A 22,678-nucleotide genomic window follows, 5' to 3' on the forward strand; every position below is an offset into this window, starting at 1 on the left:
TCTCATTATTCAGGTGAAATAAAGCAAGACAGTTGACTATTCTCATTATTCAGGTGAAATAAAGCAAGACAGTTGACTATTCTCATTATTCAGGTGAAATAAAGCAAGACAGTTGACTATTCCCAGTATTATGAATTAAAGCAAAGCAGTTGACTATTCCCAGTATTATGAATTAAAGCAAAGCAGTTGACTATTCCCAGTATTATGAATTAAAGCAAAGCAGTTGACTATTCCCAGTATTATGAATTAAAGAAAAGCAGTTGACTATTCCCAGTATTCAGGTGAATTAAAGCAAAGCAGTTGACTATTCCCAGTATTCAGGTGAATTAAAGCAAAGCAGTTGACTATTCTCATTATTCAGGTGAATTAAAGCAAAGCAGTTGACTTTTCCAATTATTATGAATTAAAGCAGTAGTCAACAGAGAAGAACTCTAAGGGAAAACCTATTGAAAAGATACAGACACAAGCACTAGCACACCACGTACATTGTAATATTGTTGTATGGTGGTATTATACAATTTGCATTGTACATTTTGTATGTTAGATATGTAGTGGTGTAGTAATGTTATATGATGTACTGTTTTATCTGTAAGGTAAGTGCTTTAACGTGTTTGGATCCCAGGAAGAGTAGCTGCTGCCTTGGCAGGAACTAATGGGGATCCATAATAAACCCCAGGAAGAGTAGCTGCTGCCTTGGCAGGAACTAATGGGGATCCATAATAAACCCCAGGAAGAGTAGCTGCTGCCTTGGCAGGAACTAATGGGGATCCATAATAAAACCCAGGAAGAGTAGCTGCTGCCTTGACAGGAACTAAAGGGGATGCATAATAAACCCCAGGAAGAGTAGCTGCTGCCTTGGCAGGAACTAATGGGAATCCATAATAAACCCCGGGAAGAGTAGCTGCTGCCTTGACAGGAACTAATGGGGATCCATAATAAACCACAGGAAGAGTAGCTGCTGCCTTGGCAGGAACTAATGGGGATCCATAATAAACCCCAGGAAGAGTAGCTGCTGCCTTGGCAGGAACTAATGGGAATCCATAATAAACCCCGGGAAGAGTAGCTGCTGCCTTGACAGGAACTAATGGGGATCCATAATAAACCCCAGGAAGAGTAGCTGCTGCCTTGGCAGGAACTAATGGGGATCCATAATAAACCACAGGAAGAGTAGCTGCTGCCTTGGCAGGAACTAATGGGGATCCATAATTAACCCCAGGAAGAGTAGCTGCTGCCTTGGCAGGAACTAATGGGGATCCATAATAAACCCCAGGAAGAGTAGCTGCTGCCTTGACAGGAACTAATGGGGATCCATAATAAACCACAGGAAGAGTAGCTGCTGCCTTGGCAGGAAGTAATGGGGATCCATAATAAACCCCAGGAAGAGTAGCTGCTGCCTTGACAGGAACTAATGGGGATCCATAATAAACCACAGGAAGAGTAGCTGCTGCCTTGACAGGAACTAATGGGGATCCATAATAAACCACAGGAAGATTAGCTGCTGCCTTGACAGGAACTAATGGGGATCCATAATAAACCACAGGAAGAGTAGCTGCTGCCTTGACAGGAACTAATGGGGATCCATAATAAACCACAGGAAGAGTAGCTGCTGCCTTGGCAGGAACTAATGGGGATCCATAATAAACCCCAGGAAGAGTAGCTGCTGCCTTGGCAGGAACTAATGGGGATCCATAATAAACCACAGGAAGAGTAGCTGCTGCCTTGGCAGGAACTAATGGGGATCCATAATAAACCACAGGAAGAGTAGCTGCTGCCTTGGCAGGAACTAATGGGGATCCATAATAAACCCCAGGAAGAGTAGCTGCTGCCTTGGCAGGAACTAATGGGGATCCATAATAAACCCCAGGAAGAGTAGCTGCTGCCTTGGCAGGAACTAATGGGGATCCATAATAAACCCCAGGAAGAGTAGCTGCTGCCTTGACAGGAACTAATGGGGATCCATAATAAAACCCAGGAAGAGTAGCTGCTGCCTTGACAGGAACTAAAGGGGATCCATAATAAACCCCAGGAAGAGTAGCTGCTGCCTTGACAGGAACTAATGGGGATCCATAATAAACCACAGGAAGAGTAGCTGCTGCCTTGGCAGGAACTAATGGGGATCCATAATAAACCACAGGAAGAGTTGCTGATGGGGATCCTTAATAAATACAAATACACATTGAACATTTTGATACCAAGGCCTCTTGTTCTAGTGAGACGTGGAGGAGCATGAAAACAGTTTAGAAGTTCAAAAAACATACAACGTAATAAAACCATAAAATACTACAATCAATTTATGAAGAAATCACATCCCTCAACACGACCAACAACTTGAACTGACCTGGAGGCAACCAGAGATCTGCAGATCTTTCCATACACAGGGAACAAAAAAAACAAAAAATTGCAGATTTCCCTAATTCTGTGGAGATCAAGAGTTGACCTCTAGAGTTAACTCTGTGATGGGGTCTCGTATATCTGTAACTTAACATTGAAATAGCATACTGTATAGAGGAGGCTTAATAAACATAAAGAGAGCAGAGCATGGATCTACAAGATAGAGGGCCAGCCTACTTGCTGATACAAAATGCAGTGATGTGTACTGAAACTGAAAGTATGTAACTTTGATCATTCAAACACGTTGAGTGCTTGGTGTGGAACATCCCACATACAGTGGCTTGCGAAAGTATTCACCCCCTTGGCATTTTTCCCATTTTGTTGCCTTTACAACCTGGAATTAAAATATATTTTGGGGGGTTTGTATCATTTGATTTTCACAACATGCCTACCACTTTGAAGATGCAAAATATTTTATATTGTGAAACAAGCAAGAAATAAGACAAAAACAAAAAAAAATGTGAGTGTGCATAACTATTCACCCCCCTAGTCAATACTTTGTAGAGCCAACTTTTGCAGCAATTACAGTTGCAAGTCTCTTGTCATTTGTCTCTATAAGCTTGGCACATCTAGCCACTGGGATGTCTGCCCATTCTTCAAGGCAAAACTGCTCCAGCTCCTTCAAGTTTGATGGGTTCCTGCTGGTGTACAGTAATCTGTAAGTCATGCCACAGATTCTCAATTTGATTGAGGTCTGGGCTTTGACTAGGCCATTCCAAGACATTTAAATGTTTCCCCTTAAACCAGCCGAGTATTGCTTTAGCAGTATGCTTAGGGTCATTGTCCTGCTGGAGGGTGAATCTCCGTCCCTGTCTCAAATCTCTTGAAGACTGAAACAGATTTCCCTCAAGAATTTATTTGTATTCAGTGCCATCATTCCTTCAATTCTGACCAGTTACCCAGTCCCTGCCGATGAAAAACATCCCACCATGCTTCACTGTGAGGATGGTATTCTCGGGGTGATGAGAGGTGTTGGGTTTGCGCCAGACATTGCGTTTTCCTTGATGGCCAAAAAGCTACATTTTAGTCCCATCTAACCAGAGAACCTTCCAGATATTTGTGGAGTCTCCCACATGCCTTTTGACGAACACCAAAGATGTTTGATTATTTCTTTCTTTAAGCAATGGCTTTTTTCTGACCACTTTTCCATAAAACCCACCTCTGTGGAGTGTACGGCTTAAAGTGGTCCTATGGACAGATACTCCAATCTCCGCTGTGGAGCTTTGCACCTCCTTCAGGGTTATATTTGGTCTCTTTGTTGCCTCTCTGATTAATGACCTCCTTGCCTGGTCCGTGAGTTTTGGTGGGCGACCCTCTCTTGGCAGGATTGTTGTGGTGCCATATTTTTTACATTTTTTAATAATGGATTTAATGGCTCTCCATGGGATGTTCAAACTTTAAAATATTTTTTTATAACCCAACCATGATATGTACTTCTCCACAACCTGTTTGGAGAGCTCCTTGGTCTTCATGGTGCCACTTGCTTGGTGGCACTCTAAGGGTCAATGTAGTGATTCTTAATGCAGGCGGTGCAGCTACAGTCGGCAGTCCAGCAAAGTGACTGTGATTATAGTATGCTACTGACTGTCAGATAGTAGTTACTCAGCAGTCAAATGAATAGGATTTGGTTCATCACAGGCTTCCTGTAGGAAGATGAGCATCGCTGCAGTGAATCAATGATACTAAACAATGACTGGATCAATACAGGGACATTCTGGACTCATCATGTGATGTCACTAACACCAAAGAATCTACACTAAATATAGGTGTGTGTGTGTGTGTGTGTGTGTGTGTGTGTGTGTGTGTGTGTGTGTGTGTGTGTGTGTGTGTGTGTGTGTGTGTGTGTGTGTGTTTGTGTGCGTCAAATCAAATCAAGTTGTAATCAAATCAAGTTGTTTACCAACAACACCTGTTGTTTACCAAGCATTTCCCTGTTAGTCTACACCTGTTGTTTACCAAGCATTTCGCTGTTAGTCTATACCTGTTGTTTACCAAACATTTCCCTGTTAGTCTACACCTGTTGTTTACCAATCATTTCCCTGTTAGTCTACACCTGTTGTTTACCAAACAGTGAAATGCTATAGAGAAATAATATTAACGTCATAATAAATACACAATGAGGAACGAACTTGGTTATATACACAGAGTACCAGTACTGAGTCTATGATAACTTGGTTATATACACAGAGTACCAGTACGGAGTCTTTGATAACTTGGTTATATACACAGAGTACCAGTACTGAGTCTATGATAACTTGGTTATATACACAGAGTACCAGTACGGAGTCTTTGATAACTTGGTTATATACACAGAGTACCAGTACTGAGTCTATGATAACTTGGTTATATACATAGAGTACCAGTACTGAGTCTATGTGCAGGGGTACGAGGTAATTATTTCTCTACGAGGTAATTGAGGAAGATATGCACAAATAGGTCAAATAGGTATAAAGTGACTAGGCAACAGGATAGATAATAGACAGTAACAGCAGTATACTGTAGGTAGGGGTAAAGGATAGATAATAAACAGTAACAGCAGTATACTGTAGGTAGGGGTAAAGGATAGATAATAGACAGTAACAGCAGTATACTGTAGGTAGGGGTAAAGGATAGATAATAGACAGTAACAGCAGTATACTGTAGGTAGGGGTAAAGGATAGATAATAGACAGTAACAGCAGTATACTGTAGGTAGGGGTAAAGGATAGATAATAGACAGTAACAGCAGTATACTGTTGGTAGGGGTAAAGGATAGATAATAGATAATAGACAGCCTCTCTTCAATCTACTAGGGTATCCCTCCGCCTCATCTCTCTCCTAGAGACTGACTGGCCCTGTGGTGTAGAGGCTGACTGGCCCTGTGGTGTAGAGACTGACTGGCCATGTGGTGTAGAGACTGACTGACCCTGTGGTGTAGAGACTGACTGGCCCTGTGCTGGAGAGACTGACTGGTCCTGTGCTGTAGAGGCTGACTGGCCCTGTGGTGTAAAGACTGCCTGGGCCTGTGCTGTAGAGAATGACTGGCCCTGTGCTGTAGAGACTGACTGGCCCTGTGCTGTAGAGACTGACTGGCCCTGTGCTGGAGAGTCTGACTGGCCCTGTGCTGTAGAGACTGACTGGCCCTGTGGTGTAAAGACTGCCTGGCCCTGTGCTGTAGAGAATGACTGGCCCTGTGCTGTAGAGACTGACTGGCCCTGTGCTGTAGAGACTGACTGGCCCTGTGCTGGAGAGTCTGACTGGCCCTGTGCTGTAGAATCTGACTGGCCCTGTGGTGTAAAGACTGCCTGGCCCTGTGCTATAGAGGCTGACAGGCCTTGTGGTGTAGAGACTGACTGGCCCTGTGGCGTAGAGACTGACTGGCCCTGTGGTGTAGAGACTGACTGGCAATGTGCTGTAGAGGCTGACTGGCCCTGTGCTGTAGAGACTGACTGGCCCTGTGGTGTAGAGACTGACTGGCCCTGTGGTGTAAAGACTGACTGGCCCTGTGGTGTAAAGACTGACTGGCCCTGTGGTGTAGAGATTGACTGGCCCTGTGCTGTAGAGACTGACTGGCCCTATGCTGGAGAGACTGACTGGCCCTGTGCTGGAGAGACCAACGGGCCCTGTGCTGGAGAGTCTGACTGGCCCTGTGCTGTAGAATCTGACTGGCCCTGTGCTGTAGAGACTGACTGGCCCTGTGCTGGAGAGACCAATGGGCCCTGTGCTGGGAGTCTGACCTGCCCTGTGCTGGAGAGTCTGACTGGCCCTGTGCCAGAAGAAGTTGAATGAATCAAACCAGGGTTCTGAGCACCTAAAACACACAAGGTGTTCTGTTGATGGAACACACAAGCTGTTCTGTTGATGGAACACACAAGGTGTTCTGTTGATGGAACACACAAGGTGTTCTGTTGATGGAACACACAAGGTGTTCTGTTGATGGAACACAAAAGGTGGTCTGTTGATGGAACACACGAGGTGTTCTGTTGATGGAACACACAAGGTGTTCTGTTGATGGAACACACAAGGTGTTCTGTTGATGGAACACACAAGGTGTTCTGTTGATGGAACACATAAGGTGTTCTGTTGATGGAACACACAAGGTGTTCTGTTGATGGAACACACAAGGTGTTCTGTTGATGGAACACACAAGGTGTTCTGTTGATGGAACACACAAGGTGTTCTGTTGATGGAACACATAAGGTGTTCTGTTGATGGAACACAAAAGGTGTTCTGTTGATGGAACACACAAGGTGTTCTGTTGATGGAACACACAAGGTGTTCTGTTGATGGAACACACAAGGTGTTCTGTTGATGGAACACACAAGGTGTTCTGTTGATGGAACACACAAGGTGTTCTGTTGATGGAACACACAAGGAGTTCTGTTGATGGAACACACAAGGTGGTCTGTTGATGGAACACACAGGGTGTTCTGTTGATGGAACACACAAGGTGTTCTGTTGATGGAACACACAAGGTGTTCTGTTGATGGAACACACATGGTGTTCTGTTGATGGAACACACAAGGTGTTCTGTTGATGGAACACACAAGGTGTTCTGTTGATGGAACACACAAGGTGTTCTGTTGATGGAACACACAAGGTGTTCTGTTGATGGAACACACAAGGTGTTCTGTTGATGGAACACACAAGGTGTTCTGTTGATGGAACACATAAGGTGTTCTGTTGATGGAACACAAAAGGTGTTCTGTTGATGGAACACACAAGGTGTTCTGTTGATGGAACACACAAGGTGTTCTGTTGATGGAACACACAAGGTGTTCTGTTGATGGAACACACAAGGTGTTCTGTTGATGGAACACACAAGGTGTTCTGTTGATGGAACACACAAGGAGTTCTGTTGATGGAACACACAAGGTGGTCTGTTGATGGAACACACAGGGTGTTCTGTTGATGGAACACACAAGGTGTTCTGTTGATGGAACACACAAGGTGTTCTGTTGATGGAACACACATGGTGTTCTGTTGATGGAACACACAAGGTGTTCTGTTGATGGAACACACAAGGTGTTCTGTTGATGGAACACACAAGGTGTTCTGTTGATGGAACACACAAGGTGTTCTGTTGATGGAACACACAAGGTGGTCTGTTGATGGAACACACAAGGTGTTCTGTTGATGGAACACACAAGGTGGTCTGTTGATGGAACACACAGGGTGTTCTGTTGATGGAACACACAAGGTGGTCTGATGATGGAACACACAATGTGTTCTGTTGATGGAACACACAAGGTGGTCTGTTGATGGAACACACATGGTGTTCTGTTGATGGAACACACAAGGTGTTCTGTTGATGGAACACACAAGGTGTTCTGTTGATGGAACACACAAGGTGTTCTGTTGATGGAACACACAAGGTGTTCTGTTGATGGAACACATAAGGTGTTCTGTTGATGGAACACACAGGGTGTTCTGTTGATGGAACACACAAGGTGTTCTGTTGATGGAACACACAAGGTGTTCTGTTGATGGAACACACATGGTGTTCTGTTGATGGAACACACAAGGTGTTCTGTTGATGGAACACACAAGGTGTTCTGTTGATGGAACACACAAGGTGTTCTGTTGATGGAACACACAAGGTGTTCTGTTGATGGAACACACAAGGTGTTCTGTTGATGGAACACACAAGGTGTTCTGATGATGGAACACACAAGGTGTTCTGTTGATGGAACACACAAGGTGTTCTGTTGATGGAACACACAAGGTGTTCTGTTGATGGAACACACAAGGTGTTCTGTTGATGGAACACACAAGGTGTTCTGTTGATGGAACACACAAGGTGGTCTGTTGATGGAACACACAGGGTGTTCTGTTGATGGAACACACAAGGTGGTCTGATGATGGAACACACAATGTGTTCTGTTGATGGAACACACAAGGTGGTCTGTTGATGGAACACACATGGTGTTCTGTTGATGGAACACACAAGGTGTTCTGTTGATGGAACACACAAGGTGTTCTGTTGATGGAACACACAAGGTGTTCTGTTGATGGAACACACAAGGTGTTTTGTTGATGGAACACACAAGGTGTTCTGTTGATGGAAAACACAAAGGTGTTCTGTTGATGGAACACACATGGTTTTCTGGTGATGGAACACACAAGGTGTTCTGTTGATGGAACACACAAGGTGTTCTGTTGATGGAACACACAAGGTGTTCTGTTGATGGAACACACAAGGTGTTCTGTTGATGGAACACACAAGGTGTTCTGTTGATGGAACACACAAGGTGTTCTGTTGATGGAACACACAAGGTGTTCTGTTGATGGAACACATAAGGTGTTCTGTTGATGGAACACACAAGGTGTTCTGTTGATGGAACACACAAGGTGTTCTGTTGATGGAACACACAAGGAGTTCTGTTGATGGAACACACAAGGTGGTCTGTTGATGGAACACACAGGGTGTTCTGTTGATGGAACACACAAGGTGTTCTGTTGATGGAACACACAAGGTGTTCTGTTGATGGAACACACATGGTGTTCTGTTGATGGAACACACAAGGTGTTCTGTTGATGGAACAAACAAGGTGTTCTGTTGATGGAACACACAAGGTGTTCTGTTGATGGAACACACAAGGTGTTCTGTTGATGGAACACACAAGGTGGTCTGTTGATGGAACACACAAGGTGTTCTGTTGATGGAACACACAAGGTGGTCTGTTGATGGAACACACAGGGTGTTCTGTTGATGGAACACACAAGGTGGTCTGATGATGGAACACACAATGTGTTCTGTTGATGGAACACACAAGGTGGTCTGTTGATGGAACACACATGGTGTTCTGTTGATGGAACACACAAGGTGTTCTGTTGATGGAACACACAAGGTGTTCTGCTGATGGAACACACAAGGTGTTCTGTTGATGGAACACACAAGGTGTTCTGTTGATGGAACACATAAGGTGTTCTGTTGATGGAACACACAGGGTGTTCTGTTGATGGAACACACAAGGTGTTCTGTTGATGGAACACACAAGGTGTTCTGTTGATGGAACACACATGGTGTTCTGTTGATGGAACACACAAGGTGTTCTGTTGATGGAACACACAAGGTGTTCTGTTGATGGAACACACAAGGTGTTCTGTTGATGGAACACACAAGGTGTTCTGTTGATGGAACACACAAGGTGTTCTGTTGATGGAACACACAAGGTGTTCTGATGATGGAACACACAAGGTGTTCTGTTGATGGAACACACAAGGTGTTCTGTTGATGGAACACACAAGGTGTTCTGTTGATGGAACACACAAGGTGTTCTGTTGATGGAACACACAAGGTGTTCTGTTGATGGAACACACAAGGTGGTCTGTTGATGGAACACACAGGGTGTTCTGTTGATGGAACACACAAGGTGGTCTGATGATGGAACACACAATGTGTTCTGTTGATGGAACACACAAGGTGGTCTGTTGATGGAACACACATGGTGTTCTGTTGATGGAACACACAAGGTGTTCTGTTGATGGAACACACAAGGTGTTCTGTTGATGGAACACACAAGGTGTTCTGTTGATGGAACACACAAGGTGTTTTGTTGATGGAACACACAAGGTGTTCTGTTGATGGAAAACACAAAGGTGTTCTGTTGATGGAACACACATGGTTTTCTGGTGATGGAACACACAAGGTGTTCTGTTGATGGAACACACAAGGTGTTCTGTTGATGGAACACACAAGGTGTTCTGTTGATGGAACACACAAGGTGTTCTGTTGATGGAACACACAAGGTGTTCTGTTGATGGAACACACAAGGTGTTCTGTTGATGGAACACACAAGGTGTTCTGTTGATGGAACACACAAGGTGTTCTGTTGATGGAACACACAAGGTGTTCTGTTGATGGAACACACAAGGTGTTCTGTTGATGGAACACACAAGGTGTTCTGTTGATGGAACACACATGGTGTTCTGTTGATGGAACACACAAGGTGTTCTGTTGATGGAACACACATGGTGTTCTGTTGATGGAACACACAAGGTGTTCTGTTGATGGAACACACAAGGTGTTCTGTTGATGGAACACACAAGGTGTTCTGTTGATGGAACACACATGGTGTTCTGTTGATGGAACACACAAGGTGTTCTGTTGATGGAACACACATGGTGTTCTGTTGATGGAACACACAAGGTGTTCTGTTGATGGAACACACAAGGTGTTCTGTTGATGGAACACACATGGTGTTCTGTTGATGGATGTCAGACTACGTAACGTTACAGAATATTATATCTATGTTAAAGAACACAGACTAACTATGATGGACATGGAACTCAAAAGGGTTCTACCTGTAACCATAAAGGGTTCTTCACATGGTTATCCTATGGTGACAGCCAAACAACCCTTTTAGGTTCTAGCACCTTTTTTCTAAGATTGTAGGTTACTGTATAATAAAGAGAGCATCATCTTAACAACCTTAACAACGCATGCACACACACACACACTTACTACAAACCTTTCTCTTTCAAACCCGTCTGAGATCCCAAGCTATGAGAGACACACAGATTTGCCTCTTAGTTTATTTTTTATTTTATTTGAACCTTTTATTTAACTAGGCAAGTCAGTTAACAACAAATGATTATTCACAGTGACGGGCCTACCTCGGACAAACCCGGAACGACGCTGGGCCAATTGTACGCCGCCCTATGGGACTCCCAATCACGGCCGGATGTGATGCAGCCTGGATTCGAACCAGGGACTGTAGTGACGCCTATAGCACTGAGATGCAGTGCCCTAGACCGCTGCACCACTCGGGAGCCCAAAACGGGCTTGGCATGCTGTGGAGTGTAAAGAGATAACTACAGGCCTGTTTCATGTTGCCGTAGGTAGGAGTCCTCCACTGTAAACACATTACCATCCTGACCTGGCCCCCAAGCACACCAAGGAAGCATTCAATCAATGGACATGATCACATAAATACAAAACTTTTAGAAAGAGCCCATGTTTGGCATCACACATCTTTATGTTATTCAGACAATATGGAGGACAAGACGTGTACTGTATAGGCATAATCTCATCGCAAACACTTCCATTCTTTTACTTAAAATGTGTGTGTATTGTTATGAAATTGTTAGATATTACTTGTTAGATATTACTGCAGAGCTAGAAACTGTCAGAGCTAGAAACACAAGCATTTCGCTACACCCGCAATAACATCTGCTAAACACGTGTATGTGACCAATAAAATGTTGTTTTGATTTGAGAAGCAAGATATTTAATTGGCTCAAAAAAAGCTTCTAAAGCCATTTCCTAGTAAACGAGTCAAACTAAAAGAGAAATCTGATTAATTTTAGACAGAGCTGACAAATTGAAGTGTTCTGGCAAGACAGAGTTGGAACAGGGCTAGCCAAAGGAGGTTTTCACCAGGGCTAGCCAAAGGAGGTTTTCACCAGGGCTAGCCAAAGGAGGTTTTCACCAGGGCTAGCCAAAGGAGGTTTTCACCAGGGCTAGCCAAAGGAGGTTTTCACCAGGACTAGCCAAAGGAGGTTTTCACCAGGACTAGCCAAAGGAGGTTTTCACCAGGGCTAGCCAAAGGAGATTTTCACCAGGACTAGCCAAAGGAGGTTTTCACCAGGGCTAGCCAAAGGCGGTTTTCACCAGGACTAGCCAAAGGAGGTTTTCACCAGGACTAGCCAAAGGAGGTTTTCACCAGGGCTAGCCAAATGAGGTTTTCACCAGGACTAGCCAAAGGAGGTTTTCACCAGGGCTAGCCAAAGGAAGTTTTCACCAGGACTAGCCAAAGGAGGTTTTCACCAGGACTAGCCAAAGGAGGTTTTCACCAGGACTAGCCAAAGGAGGTTTTCACCAGGACTAGCCAAAGGAGGTTTTCACCAGGGCTAGCCAAAGGAGGTTTTCACCAGGACTAGCCAAAGGAGGTTTTCACCAGGGCTAGCCAAAGGAGGTTTTCACCAGGACTAGCCAAAGGAGGTTTTCACCAGGGCTAGCCAAAGGAGGTTTTCACCAGGACTAGCCAAAGGAGGTTTTCACCAGGGCTAGCCAAAGGAGGTTTTCACCAGGACTAGCCAAAGGAGGTTTTCACCAGGACTAGCCAAAGGAGGTTTTCACCAGGACTAGCCAAAGGAGGTTTTCACCAGGACTAGCCAAAGGAGGTTTTCACCAGGGCTAGCCAAAGGCGGTTTTCACCAGGACTAGCCAAAGGAGGTTTTCACCAGGGCTAGCCAAAGGAGGTTTTCATCAGGACTAGCCAAAGGAGGTTTTCATCAGGACTAGCCAAAGGAGGTTTTCACCGGGACTAGCCAAAGGAGGTTTTCATCAGGACTAGCCAAAGGAGATTTTCACCAGGGCTAGCCAATGGGGAAACAACAAAATCCTCTCCTCTCCTCTCCTCTCCTCTCCTCTCCTCTCCTCTCCTCTCCTCTCCTCTCCTCTCCTCTCCTCTCCTCTCCTCTCCTCTCCTCTCCTCTCCTCTCCTCTCCTGTGTATGTGTGTTAGGAGGCCAATGTTAGAATTTCAGCCATTCCGTTATTGACACCCTTTAGACAGATGACAGTGATGGAGAGACATTGATTTTTTGGACGAATCCGGTAGAGAAACAGACCACTCTGATTAAGTCTTAAAGACAGACAGAGATACTGCAGATACTGATGATGAACCATCTCTCTGCCAGCTCTGACAATGGCTCTCTCTGCCAGCTCTGACAATGTCTCTCTCTCTGCCAGCTCTGACAATGTCTCTCTCTCTGCCAACTCTGACAATGTCTCTCTCTCTGCCAGCTCTGACAATGTCTCTCTCGCTCTGCCAGCTCTGACAATGTCTCTCTCTCTCTGCCAGCTCTGACAATGTCTCTCTCTGCCAGCTCTGACAATGTCTCTCTCTCTGCCAGCTCTGACAATGTCTCTCTCTAACAGCTCTGACAATGTCTCTCTCTCTCTCTGCCAGCTCTGACAATGTCTCTCTCTCTCTGCCAGCTCTGACAATGTCTCTCTCTCTCTCTGTCAGCTCTGACAATGTCTCTCTCTAACAGCTCTGACAATGTCTCTCTCTCTCTCTGTCAGCTCTGACAATGTCTCTCTCTGCCAGCTCTGACAATGTCTCTCTCTGCTAGCTTTGAAAATGTATCTCTCTGCCAACTCTGACAATGTCTCCCTCTGCCAGCTCTGACAATGTCTCTCTCTCTGCCGGTCTGACAATGTCTCTCTCTCTCTGCCAGCTCTGACAATGTCTCTCTCTCTCTGCCAGCTCTGACAATGTCTCTCTCTCTGCCAGCTCTGACAATGTCTCTCTCTCTCTGCCGGTCTGACAATGTCTCTCTCTCTCTGCCAGCTCTGACAATGTCTCTCTCTCTCTGCCAGCTCTGACAATGTCTCTCTCTCTGCCAGCTCTGACAATGTCTCTCTCTCTCTGCCAGCTCTGACAATGTCTCTCTCTGCCAGCTCTGACAATGCCTCTCTCTCTCCCAGCTCTGACAATGTCTCTCTCTCTCTGCCAGCTCTGACAATGTCTCTCTCTCTGCCAGCTCTGACAATGTCTCTCTCTGTCAGCTGTGACAATGTCTCTCTCTGCCATCTTCCTAAATCCTAAATCAATTGGTAATTGAACAGTTGGGCAACAATCCATAAGGTCATAAGCCCTAGTAATTGACTATACCTGGATCAACTTAGTCTAGCTACTGAAACACACACACACACACACACACACACACACACACACACACACACACACACACACACACACACACACACACACACACACACACACACACACACACACACACACACACACACACACACACACACACACACACACACCACACACACACACACACACACTGTAACGGCTGATTTCTTCCTCCTCTTCATCTGAGGAAGAGAGGCGAGAAGGATCGGAGGACCAATGCGCAGCGTGGTAGGTGTCCATGGCTGTTTATTTAAAAAACATAAACTGAACACTATGAATACAAAAGCAATAAACGTGAAACGAACGAAAAGCGAAACAGTACCGTGTGGTGAAAAACACAGACACGGAAACAAACACCCACAAACACACAGTGAAACCCAGGCTACCTAAGTATGATTATCAGTCAGAGACAACTAATGACACCTGCCTCTGATTGAGAACCATACTAGGCCGAAACATAGAAATACCCAAATCATAGAAAAACAAACATAGACTGCCCACCCCAACTCACACCCTGACCATACTAAATAATGACAAAACAGAGGAAATAAAGGTCAGAACGTGACAGTACCCCCCCCGCCCCCCCCCCCCCCCCCCCAAAGGTGCGGACTCCGGCCGCAAAACCTGAACCTATAGGGGAGGGTCTGGGTGGGCGTCTGTCCGCGGTGGCGGCTCTGGCGCACTTCACCACAGTCTTTCTCCGCCTCATTGTCTGCCTCCATGGCCTCCTAAACACGGTGACCCTCGCCGCCGACCTTGGACTGGGGACCCTAGAAATGGGTCCCGAATGAACGGGAGATTCCGTCGGACAGGCAGGAGACTCCGGAAGCTCCGGAGTGAAGGACGACTCCGGCATCGCCGGCATGACTGGCAACTCTGGCAGCTCCTGGCTGACTGGCAACTCTGGCAGCTCCTGGCTGACTGACGGCTCTGGCAGCTCCTGGCTGACTGACGGCTCAGGACAGACTGGCGGCTCTGACAGCTCTGGACAGACGGGAGACTCTAGCAGCTCTGGACAGACGGAAGCACCTGTAGGGAGGAGACAGAGAGACAGCCTGGTGCGTGGGGCTGCCACAGGACCCACCAAGCTGGGGAGACCTCCAGGAGGCTTGGTGTTAGGAGGAGGCACCTGAAGGACCAGGCTGTGGGGGAGCACTGGAGCTCTGGTGCGCAGCCTTGGCACCACTCACCCAGGCTGGATCACTACTCTAGCCCGGACCCTCCAGAGTGCAGGCACAGGTAGATTCGGGCTGTGGGTAAGCACGGGAGATCTAGTGCCTACTATGAGCACCTCTCCCTTAGGCTCCACTCCCACATTTGCCCGGCACGAGCGGAGCGCAGGCATAGGAAGCACTGCACCCTCCCAGCTCCCCGGAGACAGCACGCAGAGCCGGCGCAGGATACCCTGGACGCTGAGCAGGCACCATATGCCCTGGCTGGATGCCCACACTCGCATGACACTCTCGGGGGGCTGTCCTATAGCGCACCGGGCTATGGACACGTACTGGCGACACCGTGCGCTTAACCGCATAACACGGTGCCTGACCAGTAATGCGCTGCTTATAATAAGCACGAGGAGTGAGCGCAGGTCATAGAAAAACAAACATAGACTGCCCACCCCAACTCACACCCTGACCATACTAAAACAAACATAGACTGCCCACCCCAACTTACGCACTGACCATACTAAAACAAACATAGACTGCCCACCCCAACTCACACCCTGACCATACTAAAACAAACATAGACTGCCCACCCCAACTTACGCACTGACCATACTAAATAAATACAAAACAAAGGAAATAAAGGTCAGAACGTGACACACACACCCTATTTATTTAGTGTGTATATTGTAAATGACACAACACTAGTGTTCATCAACAACCACATAAAGTGAAATGCCACAGTAAAGTCAAATTGTATTTGTCACATGGAAATGCTTGGTAAACAACAGGTGTAGACTAACAGTGAAATGCTTGGTAAACAACAGGTGTAGACTAACAGGGAAATGCTTGGTAAACAACAGGTGTAGACTAACAGTGAAATGCTTGGTAAACAACAGGTGTAGACTAACAGTGAAATGCTTGGTAAACAACAGGTGTAGACTAACAGTGAAATGTTTGGTAAACAACAGGTGTAGACTAACAACAACAGGTGTAGACTAACAACAACAGGTGTAGACTAACAGGGAAATGCTTGGTAAACAACAGGTGTAGACTAACAGGGAAATGCTTGATAAACAACAGGTGTAGACTAACAGTGAAATGTTTGGTAAACAACAGGTGTAGACTAACAGGGAAATGCTTGGTAAACAACAGGTGTAGACTAACAGTGAAATGCTTGGTAAACAACAGCTGTAGACTAACAGTGAAATGCTTGGTAAACAACAGGTGTAGACTAACAGGGAAATGCTTGGTAAACAACAGGTGTAGACTAACAACAACAGGTGTAGACTAACAGGGAAATGCTTGGTAAACAACAGGTGTAGACTAACAGTGAAATGTTTGGTAAACAACAGGTGTAGACTAACAGGGAAATGCTTGGTAAACAACAGGTGTAGACTAACAGGGAAATGCTTGGTAAACAACAGGTGTAGACTATCAGTGAAATGCTTGGTAAACAACAGGTGTAGACTAACAGTGAAATGCTTGGTAAACAACAGGTGTAGACTAACAGGGAAATGCTTGGTAAACAACAGGTGTAGACTAACAGTGAAATGCTTGGTAAACAACAGGTGTAGACTAACAGGGAAATTCTTGGTAAACAACAGGTGTAGACTAACAACAACAGGTGTAGACTAACAACAACAGGTGTAGACTAACAGTGAAATGCTTGGTAAACAACAGGTGTAGACTAACAGGGAAATGTTTGGTAAACAACAGGTGTAGACTAACAGGGAAATGCTTGGTAAGCAACAGGTGTAGACTAACAGGGAAATTCTTGGTAAACAACAGGTGTAGACTAACAACAACAGGTGTAGACTAACAACAACAGGTGTAGACTAACAGTGAAATGCTTGGTAAACAACAGGTGTAGACTAACAGGGAAATGCTTGGTAAACAACAGGTGTAGACTAACAGGGAAATGCTTGGTAAACAACAGGTGTTGTTGGTAAGCAACAGGTGTAGACTAACAGTGAAATGCTTGGTAAACAACAGGTGTAGACTAACAGTGAAATGCTTGGTAAACAACAGGTGTAGACTAACAGGGAAATGCTTGGTAAACAACAGGTGTAGACTAACAGGGAAATGCTTGGTAAACAACAGGTGTTGTTGGTAAGCAACAGGTGTAGACTAACAGTGAAATGCTTGGAAAACAACAGGTGTAGACTAACAGGAAAATGCTGACTTACTGGGACCTTCCCAACAACGCAGAGAGAAAGAAAATAGAGAAATAATATGAAAATAATAATAAATACACAATGAGTAACGATAACTTGGATATATACACAGAGTACCAGTACTGTGTCGATGTGCCGGCTACGAGGTAATTGAGGAAGATATGCACATATAGGTAGGTATAAAGTGACTAGGCAACAGGATAGACAATAGACAGTAACAGCAGTATACTGTAGGTAGGGGTAAAGGATAGATAATAGACAGTAACAGCGGTATACTGTAGGTAGGGTTAAAGGATAGATAATAGACAGTAACAGCAGTATACTGTAGGTAGGGGTAAAGGATAGATAATAGACAGTAACAGCAGTATACTGTAGGTAGGGGTAAATGATAGATAATAGACAGTAACAGCAGTATACTGTAGGTAGGGGTAAAGGATAGATAATAGACAGTAACAGCAGTATACTGTAGGTAGGGGTAAAGGATAGATAATAGACAGTAACAGCAGTATACTGTAGGTAGGGGTAAAGGATAGATAATAGACAGTAACAGCAGTATACTGTAGGTAGGGTTAAAGGATAGATAATAGACAGTAACAGCAGTATACTGTAGGTAGGGGTAAAGGATAGATAATAGACAGTAACAGCAGTATAATGTAGGTAGGGGTAAAGGATAGATAATAGACAGTAACAGCAGTATACTGTAGGTAGGGGTAAAGGATAGATAATAGACAGTAATAGGGCTCTGGTCTAAAGTAGTGCACTATATAGGGAATAGGGCTCTGGTCTAAAGTAGTGCCCTATATAGGGAATAGGGCTCTGGTCTAAAGTAGTGCACTATATAGGGAATAGGGCTCTGGTCTAAAGTAGTGCACTATATAGGGAATAGGGCTCTGGTCTAAAGTAGTGCACTATATAGGGAATAGGGCTCTGGTCTAAAGTAGTGCACTATATAGGGAATAGGGCCCTGGTCTAAAGTAGTGCACTACATAGGGAATAGGGCTCTGGTCTAAAGTAGTGCACTACATAGGGAATAGGGCTCTGGTCTAAAGTAGTGCACTATATAGGGAATAGGGCTCTGGTCTAAAGTAGTGTACTATATAGGGAATAGGGCTCTGGTCTAAAGTAGTGTACTATATAGGGAATAGGGCCCTGGTCTAAAGTAGTGCACTATATAGGGAATAGGGCCCTGGTCTAAAGTAGTTCACTACATAGGGAATAGGGCTCTGGTCTAAAGTAGTGCACTACATAGGGAATAGGGCTCTGGTCTAAAGTAGTGCACTATATAGGGAATAGGGCTCTGGTCTAAAGTAGTGTACTATATAGGGAATAGGGCCCTGGTCTAAAGTAATGCACTATATAGGGAATAGGGCTCTGGTCTAAAGTAGTGCACTATATAGGGAATAGGGCTCTGGTCTAAAGTAGTGCACTACATAGGGAATAGGGTCCTGGTCTAAAGTAGTGCACTACATAGGGAATAGGGCTCTGGTCTAAAGTAGTGCACTATATAGGGAATAGGGCTCTGGTCTAAAGTAGTGTACTATATAGGGAATAGGGCCCTGGTCTAAAGTAGTGCACTATATAGGGAATAGGGCCCTGGTCTAAAGTAGTGCACTACATAGGGAATAGGGCTCTGGTCTAAAGTAGTGCACTACATAGGGAATAGGGCTCTGGTCTAAAGTAGTGTACTATATAGGGAATAGGGCCCTGGTCTAAAGTAGTGCACTACATAGAGAATAGGGAGCCATGTTGGACACTAGCACCTTATTAAGCAGTCATATGTCAGAGGCTGAATGCATGATGGCAGTTTGAACTAAACATGTCTAATGTCCTCATTTCTTTCACATTTCTTACCATGTTTGTCAGAAAGTTGTGATTGATTTCCAGACTGAGAGTAGAGATCATCGATCTGGATCCCCGTTGTTACATAGTTGATGTGGCCTTTGCTTTCATTTTTGCTTTAGTGTGAGGCGAACAGGAAAACCAATCACTGAAGGGTATTGTTCCTTTAATTAAAAACGGGTCAACAACAATTGCATCATCTTACAAGCCACAGTTAGTAAAAGCTTAATTTGTTATATCCCACGAGGATGGTTACACCTTAAACTAATATTATATAATATGTTTATTTCTTCCACTTTAACTAATCCATGATTTACAAGAACATAAATAATACTATTTAAAGACGGCAGACCACAAATGTAAAAACTAATCTTATAGAAACAATTTTCACTAAACTTTTAGCATAACATCTTACACCTCAAAATAACAAAAAAACACGGTCCTGTTCTCAAAATGATGTCAGGTTTCCATTCATCCTTTTCATACGCGCAAAGTACAAAACATTTCACAAATGTTGACAAAACTAAATTCGCTAGACAACGTGGGATCTTTTCATGTCAGTCTAATAAATTATGCAAGAAATGGCGGACGAAACACTTTCATCCACAAATATTGATCTAATAACCGTCAGGAAGTTGACTTGGAGTCACGCGATGACGTTGTGTGGTCCTCGCACTACGACTCAGGAAACCATACAGTTTATTAGACTACAGATCTGTTGGGTGGTCCTCCCACTACGACTCAGGAAACCATACAGTTTATTAGGCTACAGATCTGTTGTGTGGTCCTCCCACTACGACTCAGGAAACCATACAGTTTATTAGGCTACAGATCTGTTGCGTGGTCCTCCCACTACGACTCAGGAAACCATACAGTTTATTAGGCTACAGATCTGTTGTGTGGTCCTCCCACTACGACTCAGGAAACCATACAGTTTATTAGGCTACAGATCTGTTGTGTGGTCCTCCCACTACGACTCAGGAAACCATACAGTTTATTAGGCTACAGATCTGTTGTGTGGTCCTCCCACTACGACTCAGGAAACCATACAGTTTATTAGACTACAGATCTGTGGTGTGGTCCTCCCACTACGACTCAGGAAACCATACAGTTTATTAGGCTACAGATCTGTTGTGTGGTCCTCCCACTACGACTCAGGAAACCATACAGTTTATTAGGCTACAGATCTGTGGTGTGGTCCTCCCACTACGACTCAGGAAACCATACAGTTTATTAGACTACAGATCTGTTGTGTGGTCCTCCCACTACGACTCAGGAAACCATACAGTTTATTAGGCTACAGATCTGTGGTGTGGTCCTCCTACTACGACTCAGGAAACCATACAGTTTATTAGACTACAGATCTGTTGTGTGGTCCTCGCACTACGACTCAGGAAACCATACAGTTTATTAGGCTACAGATCTGTGGTGTGGTCCTCCCACTACGACTCAGGAAACCATACAGTTTATTAGGCTACAGATCTGTTGTGTGGTCCTCCCACTACGACTCAGGAAACCATACAGTTTATTAGGCTACAGATCTGTGGTGTGGTCCTCCCACTACGACTCAGGAAACCATACAGTTTATTAGGCTACAGATCTGTTGTGTGGTCCTCCCACTACGACTCAGGAAACCATGCAGTTTATTAGGCTACAGATCTGTGGTGTGGTCCTCCCACTACGACTCAGGAAACCATACAGTTTATTAGGCTACAGATCTGTGGTGTGGTCCTCCTACTACGACTCAGGAAACCATACAGTTTATTAGGCTACAGATCTGTTGTGTGGTCCTCCCACTACGACTCAGGAAACCATACAGTTTATTAGGCTACAGATCTGTTGTGTGGTCCTCCCACTACGACTCAGGAAACCATACAGTTTATTAGGCTACAGATCTGTTGTGTGGTCCTCCCACTACGACTCAGGAAACCATACAGTTTATTAGGCTACAGATCTGTTGTGTGGTCCTCCCACTACGACTCAGGAAACCATACAGTTTATTAGGCTACAGATCTGTTGTGTGGTCCTCCCACTACGACTCAGGAAACCATACAGTTTATTAGGCTACAGATCTGTTGTGTGGTCCTCCCACTACGACTCAGGAAACCATACAGTTTATTAGGCTACAGATCTGTGGTGTGGTCCTCCCACTACGACTCAGGAAACCATACAGTTTATTAGACTACAGATCTGTTGTGTGGTCCTCCCACTACGACTCAGGAAACCATACAGTTTATTAGGCTACAGATCTGTGGTGTGGTCCTCCTACTACGACTCAGGAAACCATACAGTTTATTAGACTACAGATCTGTTGTGTGGTCCTCGCACTACGACTCAGGAAACCATACAGTTTATTAGGCTACAGATCTGTGGTGTGGTCCTCCCACTACGACTCAGGAAACCATACAGTTTATTAGGCTACAGATCTGTTGTGTGGTCCTCCCACTACGACTCAGGAAACCATACAGTTTATTAGGCTACAGATCTGTGGTGTGGTCCTCCCACTACGACTCAGGAAACCATACAGTTTATTAGGCTACAGATCTGTTGTGTGGTCCTCCCACTACGACTCAGGAAACCATGCAGTTTATTAGGCTACAGATCTGTGGTGTGGTCCTCCCACTACGACTCAGGAAACCATACAGTTTATTAGGCTACAGATCTGTGGTGTGGTCCTCCTACTACGACTCAGGAAACCATACAGTTTATTAGGCTACAGATCTGTTGTGTGGTCCTCCCACTACGACTCAGGAAACCATACAGTTTATTAGGCTACAGATCTGTTGTGTGGTCCTCCCACTACGACTCAGGAAACCATACAGTTTATTAGGCTACAGATCTGTTGTGTGGTCCTCCCACTACGACTCAGGAAACCATACAGTTTATTAGGCTACAGATCTGTTGTGTGGTCCTCCCACTACGACTCAGGAAACCATACAGTTTATTAGGCTACAGATCTGTTGTGTGGTCCTCCCACTACGACTCAGGAAACCATACAGTTTATTAGGCTACAGATCTGTGGTGTGGTCCTCTCACTACGACTCAGGAAACCATACAGTTTATTAGGCTACAGATCTGTTGTGTGGTCCTCCCACTACGACTCAGGAAACCATACAGTTTATTAGGCTACAGATCTGTGGTGTGGTCCTCCCACTACGACTCAGGAAACCATACAATTTATTAGGCTACAGATCTGTTGTGTGGTCCTCCCAGTACGACTCAGGAAACCATACAGTTTATTAGGCTACAGATCTGTTGTGTGGTCCTCCCACTACGACTCAGGAAACCATACAGTTTATTAGGCTACAGATCTGTTGTGTGGTCCTCCCACTACGACTCAGGAAACCATACAGTTTATTAGGCTACAGATCTGTTGTGTGGTCCTCCCACTACGACTCAGGAAACCATACAGTTTATTAGGCTACAGATCTGTTGTGTGGTCCTCCCACTACGACTCAGGAAACCAGGTTGGAA

The 22,678-nt window shown here is 44.9% G+C and overlaps 1 protein-coding gene across 1 annotated transcript in view; it reads right to left on the reverse strand.

Moving 5' to 3' along the window:
- LOC110536507 (AT-rich interactive domain-containing protein 3A) overlaps window positions 1–22,678 on the reverse strand; it is a 252,077-nt gene that overhangs the window by 66,806 nt on the left and 162,593 nt on the right. The window lies entirely within an intron of this gene.

This window comes from Oncorhynchus mykiss, chromosome 11 (assembly GCF_057628025.1).
Source record: "Oncorhynchus mykiss isolate SJ-2025 chromosome 11, ASM5762802v1, whole genome shotgun sequence".
Lineage (NCBI taxonomy): Eukaryota > Metazoa > Chordata > Actinopteri > Salmoniformes > Salmonidae > Oncorhynchus > Oncorhynchus mykiss.